Source organism: Mytilus trossulus, chromosome 5 (assembly GCF_036588685.1).
Source record: "Mytilus trossulus isolate FHL-02 chromosome 5, PNRI_Mtr1.1.1.hap1, whole genome shotgun sequence".
In the NCBI taxonomy this organism is placed as follows: Eukaryota; Metazoa; Mollusca; class Bivalvia; order Mytilida; family Mytilidae; genus Mytilus; species Mytilus trossulus.
In genome coordinates this window covers 78,717,180-78,728,877 of record NC_086377.1, presented here as the reverse complement: position 1 = coordinate 78,728,877, position 11,698 = coordinate 78,717,180, and positions in this window count along the sequence as shown.

The window sequence follows — 11,698 nt, the reverse complement described above, 5'->3', positions numbered from 1 at the left end:
CACATGCTGGTGTTGACTATAAGATTGTCATTGCTATGCCACATGCTGGTGTTGAGTATAAGAGTGTCATTTCTACGTCATATGTTGGTGTTAACTATAAGAGTGTCATTGATATGTCACAAGTCGGTGTTGAGGTAAAGAGTGTCATTGCTATGTCACATGTTGGTGTTGAGGGATATAGTATCATTGCTATGTCACATGTTTGTGTTGAGGGAAATAGTGTCATTGCTATGTCACATGTTGGTGTTGAGTATAAGATTGTCATTGCTACGTCACATGTTGGTGTTAACTATAAGAGTGTCATTGATATGTCACAAGTTGGTGATGAGGTAAAGAGTGTCATTGCTATGTCACATGTTGGTGTTGAGGGATATAGTATCATTGCTATGGCACATGTGTGTGTTGAGGGAAATAGTGTCATTGCTATGTCACATGTTGGTGTTGAGTATAATAGTGTCATTGCTAAGTGACATGTTGGTGTTGAGGGAAAGAGTGTCATTGCTATGTCACATGTTGGTCTTGACTATAAAAGTGTCATTGCTAAGTAACATGTTGATGTTGAGGGAAGAGTGTCATTGCTATGTCACATGTTGGTCTTGACTATAAAAGTGTCATTGCTACGTCACATGTTGTTGTTGACTATAAGAGTGTCATTGCTGTCACATGTTGGTGTTGACTATAAGAGTGTCATTGCTAAGTGACATGTTGGTGTTGAGGGAAAGAGTGTCATTGCTATGTCATATGTTGGGGTGACTATAAGAATGTCATTGCTATGTCACATGTTGGTGTTGACTATAAGAGTGTTATTGCTATGTCACATGTTGGTGTTGAGGTTTAAGAGTGTCATTGTTATGTCAAATGTTGGTGTTGAGGTAGAGTGTCATTGATATGTCACAAGTTGGTGTTGAGGTAAAGAGTGTCATTGCTATGCCACATGTTGGTGTTGAGTATAAGAATGTCATTGCTATGTCACATGTTGGTGTTGACTATAAGAGTGTCATTGCTATGTCACATGTTAGTGTTGACTATAAGAGTGTCATTGCTAAGTGACATGTTGGTGTTGACTATAAAAGTGTCATTGCTATGTCACATGTTGGTGTTTAACATATGAGTGTCATTGCTATGTCAAATGTTAGTGTTGACCATGAGAGTGTCATTGCTGTCACATGTTGGTGTTGACTATAAGAGTGCCATTGCTATGTCACATGTTGGTGTTAACTATAAGAGTGCCATTGCTATGTCACATGTTGGTGTTGACTATAAGAGTGTCATTGATATGTCACATGTTAGTGTTGACTATAAGGGTGTCATTGCTATGCCACATGCTGGTGTTGAGTATACGAATGTCATTGCTATGTCACATGTTGGTGTTGAGTATAAGAGTGTCATTGCTATGTCACATGTTGGTGTTGAGTATAAGAGTGTCATTGCTATGTCATATGTTGATGTTGAGTATAAGAGTGTCATTGCTATGTCACATGTTGGTGTTGAGTATAATAGTGTCATTGCTAAGTGACATGTTGGTGTTGAGGGAAAGAGTGTCATTGCTATGTCACATGTTGGTCTTGACTATAAAAGTGTCATTGCTAAGTGACATGTTGGTGTTGAGGGAAAGAGTGTCATTGCTATGTCACATGTTGGTGTTGAGTATAAGAGTGTCATTGCTAAGTGACATGTTGGTGTTGAGGGAAAGAGTGTCATTGCTATGTCATATGTTGGGGTGACTATAAGAATGTCATTGCTATGTCACATGTTGGTGTTGACTATAAGAGTGTTCTTGCTATGTCACATGTTGGTGTTGAGGTTTAAGAGTGTCATTGCTATGTCAAATGTTGGTGTTGAGGTAGAGTGTCATTGATATGTCACAAGTTGGTGTTGAGGTAAAGAGTGTCATTGCTATGCCACATGTTGGTGTTGAGTATAAGAATGTCATTGCTATGTCACATGTTGGTGTTAAATATAAGAGTGTCATTGCTATGTCACATGTTAGTGTTGACTATAAGAGTCTCATTGCTAAGTGACATGTTGGTGTTGACTATAAAAGTGTCATTGCTATGTCACATGTTGGTGTTTAACATATGAGTGTCATTGCTATGTCAAATGTTAGTGTTAACTATAAGAGTGTCATTGCTATGTCATATGTTAGTGTTGACTATAAGAGTGTCATTGCTATGCCACATGTTGGTGTTGAGTATAAGAATGTCATTGCTATGCCACATGCTGGTGTTGACTATAAGAGTGTCATTGCTATGTCACATGTTGGTGTTGAGTATAAGAATGTCATAGCTATGCCACATGCTGGTGTTGACTATAAGAGTGTCATTGCTATGTCACATGTTGGTGTTGAGGTAAAGAGTTTCATTGTTATGTCACATGTTGGTGTTGAGGTAAAGAGTGTCATTGTTATGTCACATGTTGGTGTTGAGGTAAAGAGTGTCATTGTTATGTCACATGTTGGTGTTGAGGTAAAGAGTGTCATTGTTATGTCACATGTTGGTGTTGAAGTAAATAGCGCATTGTTATGTCACATGTTGGTGTTGAGTATAAGAGTGTCATTGTTATGTCACATGTTGGTGTTGACTATAAGAGTGTCATTGTTATGTCACATGTTGGTGTTGAGTATAATAGTGTCATTGCTGTCATATGTTGGTGTTGACTATAAGAGTGTCATTGCTATGTCACATGTCGGTGTTGACGATAAGAGTGTCATTGCTATGTCACATGTTGGTGTTGACTTTATGAGTGTCATTGCTATGTCACATGTTGGTGTTGACTATAAGAGTGTTATTGCTATGTCACATGTTGGTGTTGAGATAAAGAGTGTCATTGATATATCACATGTTGGTGTTAAGGTAATGAGTGTCATTGATATGTGTCTTGTACCTTTTTGGATCAAAGCTCTTCATCGTTTTAATAAGCTTTGGATTTTCAAATATTTTGTCCTCGAGCATCACTGAAGAGACATTTATTGTCGAAATCTGCATCTGGTGCAGAAAAAATTGCTACTGTTAAAGTTATTTTATGTCACATGTTGCTGTTGACTATAAGAGTGTCATTGCTAAGTGACATGTTGGTGTTGAGGGAAAGAGTGTCATTGCTATGTCACATGTTGGTGTTGACTATGATAGTGTCATTGATATGTCACATGTTGGTGTTGAGTATAAGAGTGTCATTTCTACGTCATATGTTGGTGTTAACTATAAGAGTATCATTGATATGTCACAAGTCGGTGTTGAGGTAAAGAGTGTCATTGCTATGTCACATGTTGGTGTTGAGGGATATAGTATCATTGCTATGTCACATGTTTGTGTTGAGGGAAATAATGTCATTGCCATGTCACATGTTGGTGTTGAGTATAATAGTGTCATTGCTAAGTGACATGTTGGTGTTGAGGGAAAGAGTGTCATTGCTATGTCACATGTTGGTCTTGACTATTAAAGTGTCATTGCTAAGTGACATGTTGGTGTTGAGGGAAGAGTGTCATTGCTATGTCACATGTTGGTCTTGACTATAAAAGTGTCATTGCTACGTCACATGTTGTTGTTGACTATAAGAGTGTCATTGCTGTCACATGTTGGTGTTGACTATAAGAGTGTCATTGCTAAGTGACATGTTGGTGTTGAGGGAAAGAGTGTCATTGCTATGTCATATGTTGGGGTGACTATAAGAATGTCATTGCTATGTCACATGTTGGTGTTGACTATAAGAGTGTTATTGCTATGTCACATGTTGGTGTTGAGGTTTAAGAGTGTCATTGCTATGTCAAATGTTGGTGTTGAGGTAGAGTGTCATTGATATGTCACAAGTTGGTGTTGAGGTAAAGAGTGTCATTGCTATGCCACATGTTGGTGTTGAGTATAAGAAAGTCGTTGCTATGTCACATGTTGGTGTTGACTATAAGAGTGTCATTGCTATGTAACATGTTAGTGTTGACTATAAGAGTGTCATTGCTAAGTGACATGTTGGTGTTGACTATAAAAGTGTCATTGCTATGTCACATGTTGGTGTTTAACATATGAGTGTCATTGCTATGTCAAATGTTAGTGTTGACCATGAGAGTGTCATTGCTGTCACATGTTGGTGTTGACTATAAGAGTGCCATTGCTATGTCACATGTTGGTGTTAACTATAAGAGTGCCATTGCTATGTCACATGTTGGTGTTGACTATAAGAGTGTCATTGATATGTCACATGTTAGTGTTGACTATAAGAGTGTCATTGCTATGCCACATGCTGGTGTTGAGCAGTCAGAGCTCAGACATAAATAAGTCTGAATCTGGTTTTGACTCATAGAGGTCTAAATTTGTAAGTTTTAGGATTTATCTCCCTTTAATGTAAGACAAAATACGACTTGAATAAGTCAAATATTGTTTAGCAAGAAATAATTGACCAGAATCAAAAAGTTCCAAATATCGACTCCTACAAGTCGATAAGTTATCAAAATTGGTTAACTTCAAGACCCACGCATATTTATAAAAAGGTCATGCATCTTAATCAAATAAAGACAACATTGAAAGACAATGCTTTGTCTTCTAAAGAAAAATATGAATGCGAGTCTAAAAAATCGGAGATAATGTTAATTAACCTTACAATGCAACCACCTGGAATCACACTTAATGAGGTAAAACATCTGTGTTTAGTAAGGATGGTCAATTAGATAATTAAATAAAGATAACTCAAGTCCTTGTGTACTCTCATACAGGTCTTTGCTGTCATAGGTGGTGTAGTTTGGCCACAAAGTAACATTAAGTTTTTCACCAACATAAATAGACCTAAACAAGTCTGTCGTTTTCGGACTTAGATAAGTCTAAAATTGAAACTACATTTTTATAATAAATACATTTTTCGACTTATTTAAGTCAAAAACAAAAATCGACTTGTTTATGTCTGAGCTCTGACTGTTGAGTATAAGAATGTCATTGCTATGTCACATGTTGGTGTTGAGTATAAGAGTGTCAGTGCTATGTCACATGTTGGTGTTGAGTATAAGAGTGTCATTGCTATGTCATATGTTGATGTTGAGTATAAGAGTGTCATTGCTATGTCACATGTTGGTGTTGAGTATAATAGTGTCATTGCTAAGTGACATGTTGGTGTTGAGGGAAAGAGTGTCATTGCTATGTCACATGTTGGTCTTGACTATAAAAGTGTCATTGCTAAGTGACATGTTGGTGTTGAGGGAAAGAGTGTCATTGCTATGTCACATGTTGGTCTTGACTATAAAAGTGTCATTGCTACGTCACATGTTTTTGTTGACTATAAGAGTGTCATTGCTATGTCACATGTTGGTCTTGACTATAAAAGTGTCATTGCTACGTCACATGTTTTTGTTGACTATAAGAGTGTCATTGCTGTCACATGTTGGTGTTGACTATAAGAGTGTCATTGCTAAGTGACATGTTGGTGTTGAGGGAAAGAGTGTCATTGCTATGTCATATGTTGGGGTGACTATAAGAATGTCATTGCTATGTCACATGTTGGTGTTGACTATAAGAGTGTTCTTGCTATGTCACATGTTGGTGTTGAGGTTTAAGAGTGTCATTGCTATGTCAAATGTTGGTGTTGAGGAAGAGTGTCATTGATATGTCACAAGTTGGTGTTGAGGTAAAGAGTGTCATTGCTATGCCACATGTTGGTGTTGAGTATAAGAATGTCATTGCTATGTCACATGTTGGTGTTGACTATAAGAGTGTCATTGCTATGTCACATGTTAATGTTGACTATAAGAGTGTCATTGCTAAGTGACATGTTGGTGTTGACTATAAAAGTGTCATTGCTATGTCACATGTTGGTGTTTAACATATGAGTGTCATTGCTATGTCAAATGTAAGTGTTGACCATGAGAGTGTCATTGCTGTCACATGTTGGTGTTGACTATAAGAGTGCCATTGCTATGTCACATGTTGGTGTTAACTATAAGAGTGCCATTGCTATGTCACATGTTGGTGTTGACTATAAGAGTGTCATTGATATGTCACATGTTAGTGTTGACTATAAGAGTGTCATTGCTATGCCACATGCTGGTGTTGAGTATAAGAATGTCATTGCTATGTTACATGTTGGTGTTGAGTATAAGAATGTCATTGCTATGCCACATGCTGGTGTTGACTATAAGAGTGTCATTGCTATGCCACATGCTGGTGTTGAGTATAAGAATGTCATTGCTATGTCACATGTTGGTGTTGACTATAAGAGTGTCATTGCTATGCCACATGTTGGTGTTGAGTATAAGAATGTCATTGCTATGCTTTATGCTGGTGTTGAGGTAAAGAGTTTCATTGTTATGTCACATGTTGGTGTTGAGGTAAAGAGTGTCATTGTTATGTCACATGTTGGTGTTGAGGTAAAGAGTGTCATTGTTATGTCACATGTTGGTGTTGAGGTAAAGAGTGTCATTGTTATGTCACATGTTGGTGTTGAGGTAAAGAGTGTCATTGTTATGTCACATGTTGGTGTTGAAGTAAATAGCGCATTGTTATGTCACATGTTGGTGTTGAGTATAAGAGTGTCATTGTTATGTCACATGTTGGTGTTGACTATAAGAGTGTCATTGTTATGTCACATGTTGGTGTTGAGTATAATAGTGTCATTGCTGTCATATGTTGGTGTTGACTATAAGAGTGTCATTGATATGTCACATGTCGGTGTTGACGATAAGAGTGTCATTGTTATGTCACATGTTGGTGTTGACTTTATGAGTGTCATTGCTATGTCACATGTTGGGGTTGGCTATAAGAGTGTTATTGCTATGTCACATGTTGGTGTTGAGATAAAGAGTGTCATTGATATATCACATGTTGGTGTTAAGGTAATGAGTGTCATTGATGTGTCTTGTACCTTTTTGGATCAAAGCTCTTCATCGTTATAATAAGCTTTGGATTTTCAAATATTTTGTCCTCGAGCATCACTGAAGAGACATTTATTGTCGAAATCTGCATCTGGTGCAGAAAAAATTGCTACTGTTAAAGTTATTTTATGTCACATGTTGCTGTTGACTATAAGAGTGTCATTGCTAAGTGACATGTTGGTGTTGAGGGAAAGAGTGTCATTGCTATGTCATATGTTGGGGTGACTATAAGAATGTCATTGCTATGTCACATGTTGGTGTTGACTATAAGAGTGTTATTGCTATGTCACATGTTGGTGTTGAGGTTTAAGAGTGTCATTGCTATGTCAAATGTTGGTGTTGAGGTAGAGTGTCATTGATATGTCACAAGTTGGTGTTAAAGTAAAGAGTGTCATTGCTATGCCACATGTTGGTGTTGAGTATAAGAATGTCATTGCTATGTCACATGTTGGTGTTGACTATAAGAGTGTCATTGCTATGTCACATGTTAGTGTTGATTATAAGAGTGTCATTGCTAAGTGACATGTTGGTGTTGAGGGAAAGAGTGTCATTGCTATGTCATATGTTGGGCAGACTATAAGAATGTCATTGCTATGTCACATGTTGGGGTTGACTATAAGAGTGTTCTTGCTATGTCACATGTTGGTGTTGAGGTTTAAGAGTGTCATTGCTATGTCAAATGTTGGTGTTGAGGTAGAGTGTCATTGATATGTCACAAGTTGGTGTTGAGGTAAAGAGTGTCATTGCTATGCCATATGTTGGTGTTGAGTATAAGAATGTCATTGCTATGTCACATGTTGGTGTTGACTATACGAGTGTCATTGCTATGTCACATGTTAATGTTGACTATAAGAGTGTCATTGCTAAGTGACATGTTGGTGTTGACTATAAAAGTGTCATTGCTATGTCACATGTTGGTGTTTAACATATGAGTGTCATTGCTATGTCAAATGTTAGTGTTGACCATGAGAGTGTCATTGCTGTCACATGTTGGTGTTGACTATAAGAGTGCCATTGCTATGTCACATGTTGGTGTTAACTATAAGAGTGCCATTGCTATGTCACATGTTGGTGTTGACTATAAGAGTGTCATTGATATGTCACATGTTAGTGTTGACTATAAGAGTGTCATTGCTATGCCACATGCTGGTGTTGAGTATAAGAATGTCATTGATATGTCACATGTTGGTCTTGAGTATAAGAGTGTCATTGCTATGTCACATGTTGGTGTTGAGTATAAGAGTGTCATTGCTATGTCATATGTTGATGTTGAGTATAAGAGTGTCATTGCTATGTCACATGTTGGTGTTGAGTATAAGAATGTCATTGCTATGTCACATGTTGGTGTTGACTATAAGAGTGTCATTGCTATGCCACATGTTGGTGTTGAGTATAAGAATGTCATTGCTATGCCACATGCTGGTGTTGACTATAAGAGTGTCATTGATGTCACATGTTGGTGTTGAGTATAAGAATGTCATAGCTATGCCACATGCTGGTGTTGACTATAAGAGTGTCATTGCTATGTCACATGTTGGTGTTGAGGTAAAGAGTGTCATTGTTATGTCACATGTTGGTGTTGAGGTAAAGAGTGTCATTGTTATGTCACATGTTGGTGTTGAGGTAAAGAGTGTCATTGTTATGTCACATGTTGGTGTTGAAGTAAATAGCGCATTGTTATGTCACATGTTGGTGTTGAGTATAAGAGTGTCATTGTTATGTCACATGTTGGTGTTGACTATAAGAGTGTCATTGTTATGTCACATGTTGGTGTTGAGTATAATAGTGTCATTGCTGTCATATGTTGGTGTTGACTATAAGAGTGTCATTGCTATGTCACATGTCGGTGTTGACGATAAGAGTGTCATTGCTATGTCACATGTTGGTGTTGACTTTATGAGTGTCATTGCTATGTCACATGTTGGTGTTGACTATAAGAGTGTTATTGCTATGTCACATGTTGGTGTTGAGATAAAGAGTGTCATTGATATATCACATGTTGGTGTTAAGGTAATGAGTGTCATTGATGTGTCTTGTACCTTTTTGGATCAAAGCTCTTCATCGTTTTAATAAGCTTTGGATTTTCAAATATTTTGTCCTCGAGCATCACTGAAGAGACATTCATTGTCGAAATCTGCATCTGGTGCAGAAAAAATTGCTACTGTTAAAGTTATTTTATGTCACATGTTGCTGTTGACTATAAGAGTGTCATTGCTAAGTGACATGTTGGTGTTGAGGGAAAGAGTGTCATTGCTATGTCACATGTTGGTGTTGAGCATATGAGTGTCATTGCTATGTCACATGTTGGTGTTAACTATAAGAGTGTCATTGATATGTCACAAGTTGGTGTTGAGGTAAAGAGTGTCATTGCTATGCCACATGTTGGTGTTGAGTATAAGAATGTCATTGCTATGTCACATGTTGGGGTTGGCTATAAGAGTGTTATTGCTATGTCACATGTTGGTGTTGAGATAAAGAGTGTCATTGATATATCACATGTTGGTGTTAAGGTAATGAGTGTCATTGATGTGTCTTGTACCTTTTTGGATCAAAGCTCTTCATCGTTATAATAAGCTTTGGATTTTCAAATATTTTGTCCTCGAGCATCACTGAAGAGACATTTATTGTCGAAATCTGCATCTGGTGCAGAAAAAATTGCTACTGTTAAAGTTATTTTATGTCACATGTTGCTGTTGACTATAAGAGTGTCATTGCTAAGTGACATGTTGGTGTTGAGGGAAAGAGTGTCATTGCTATGTCATATGTTGGGGTGACTATAAGAATGTCATTGCTATGTCACATGTTGGTGTTGACTATAAGAGTGTTATTGCTATGTCACATGTTGGTGTTGAGGTTTAAGAGTGTCATTGCTATGTCAAATGTTGGTGTTGAGGTAGAGTGTCATTGATATGTCACAAGTTGGTGTTAAAGTAAAGAGTGTCATTGCTATGCCACATGTTGGTGTTGAGTATAAGAATGTCATTGCTATGTCACATGTTGGTGTTGACTATAAGAGTGTCATTGCTATGTCACATGTTAGTGTTGATTATAAGAGTGTCATTGCTAAGTGACATGTTGGTGTTGAGGGAAAGAGTGTCATTGCTATGTCATATGTTGGGCAGACTATAAGAATGTCATTGCTATGTCACATGTTGGGGTTGACTATAAGAGTGTTCTTGCTATGTCACATGTTGGTGTTGAGGTTTAAGAGTGTCATTGCTATGTCAAATGTTGGTGTTGAGGTAGAGTGTCATTGATATGTCACAAGTTGGTGTTGAGGTAAAGAGTGTCATTGCTATGCCATATGTTGGTGTTGAGTATAAGAATGTCATTGCTATGTCACATGTTGGTGTTGACTATAAGAGTGTCATTGCTATGTCACATGTTAATGTTGACTATAAGAGTGTCATTGCTAAGTGACATGTTGGTGTTGACTATAAAAGTGTCATTGCTATGTCACATGTTGGTGTTTAACATATGAGTGTCATTGCTATGTCAAATGTTAGTGTTGACCATGAGAGTGTCATTGCTGTCACATGTTGGTGTTGACTATAAGAGTGCCATTGCTATGTCACATGTTGGTGTTAACTATAAGAGTGCCATTGCTATGTCACATGTTGGTGTTGACTATAAGAGTGTCATTGATATGTCACATGTTAGTGTTGACTATAAGAGTGTCATTGCTATGCCACATGCTGGTGTTGAGTATAAGAATGTCATTGCTATGTCACATGTTGGTCTTGAGTATAAGAGTGTCATTGCTATGTCACATGTTGGTGTTGAGTATAAGAGTGTCATTGCTATGTCATATGTTGATGTTGAGTATAAGAGTGTCATTGCTATGTCACATGTTGGTGTTGAGTATAAGAATGTCATTGCTATGTCACATGTTGGTGTTGACTATAAGAGTGTCATTGCTATGCCACATGTTGGTGTTGAGTATAAGAATGTCATTGCTATGCCATATGCTGGTGTTGACTATAAGAGTGTCATTGCTGTCACATGTTGGTGTTGAGTATAAGAATGTCATAGCTATGCCACATGCTGGTGTTGACTATAAGAGTGTCATTGCTATGTCACATGTTGGTGTTGAGGTAAAGAGTGCCATTGTTATGTCACATGTTGGTGTTGAGGTAAAGAGTGTCATTGTTATGTCACATGTTGGTGTTGAGGTAAAGAGTGTCATTGTTATGTCACATGTTGGTGTTGAAGTAAATAGCGCATTGTTATGTCACATGTTGGTGTTGAGTATAAGAGTGTCATTGTTATGTCACATGTTGGTGTTGACTATAAGAGTGTCATTGTTATGTCACATGTTGGTGTTGAGTATAATAGTGTCATTGCTGTCATATGTTGGTGTTGACTATAAGAGTGTCATTGCTATGTCACATGTCGGTGTTGACGATAAGAGTGTCATTGCTATGTCACATGTTGGTGTTGACTTTATGAGTGTCATTGCTATGTCACATGTTGGTGTTGACTATAAGAGTGTTATTGCTATGTCACATGTTGGTGTTGAGATAAAGAGTGTCATTGATATATCACATGTTGGTGTTAAGGTAATGAGTGTCATTGATGTGTCTTGTACCTTTTTGGATCAAAGCTCTTCATCGTTTTAATAAGCTTTGGATTTTCAAATATTTTGTCCTCGAGCATCACTGAAGAGACATTTATTGTCGAAATCTGCATCTGGTGCAGAAAAAATTGCTACTGTTAAAGTTATTTTATGTCACATGTTGCTGTTGACTATAAGAGTGTCATTGCTAAGTGACATGTTGGTGTTGAGGGAAAGAGTGTCATTGCTATGTCACATGTTGGTGTTGACTATGAGAGTGTCATTGATATGTCACA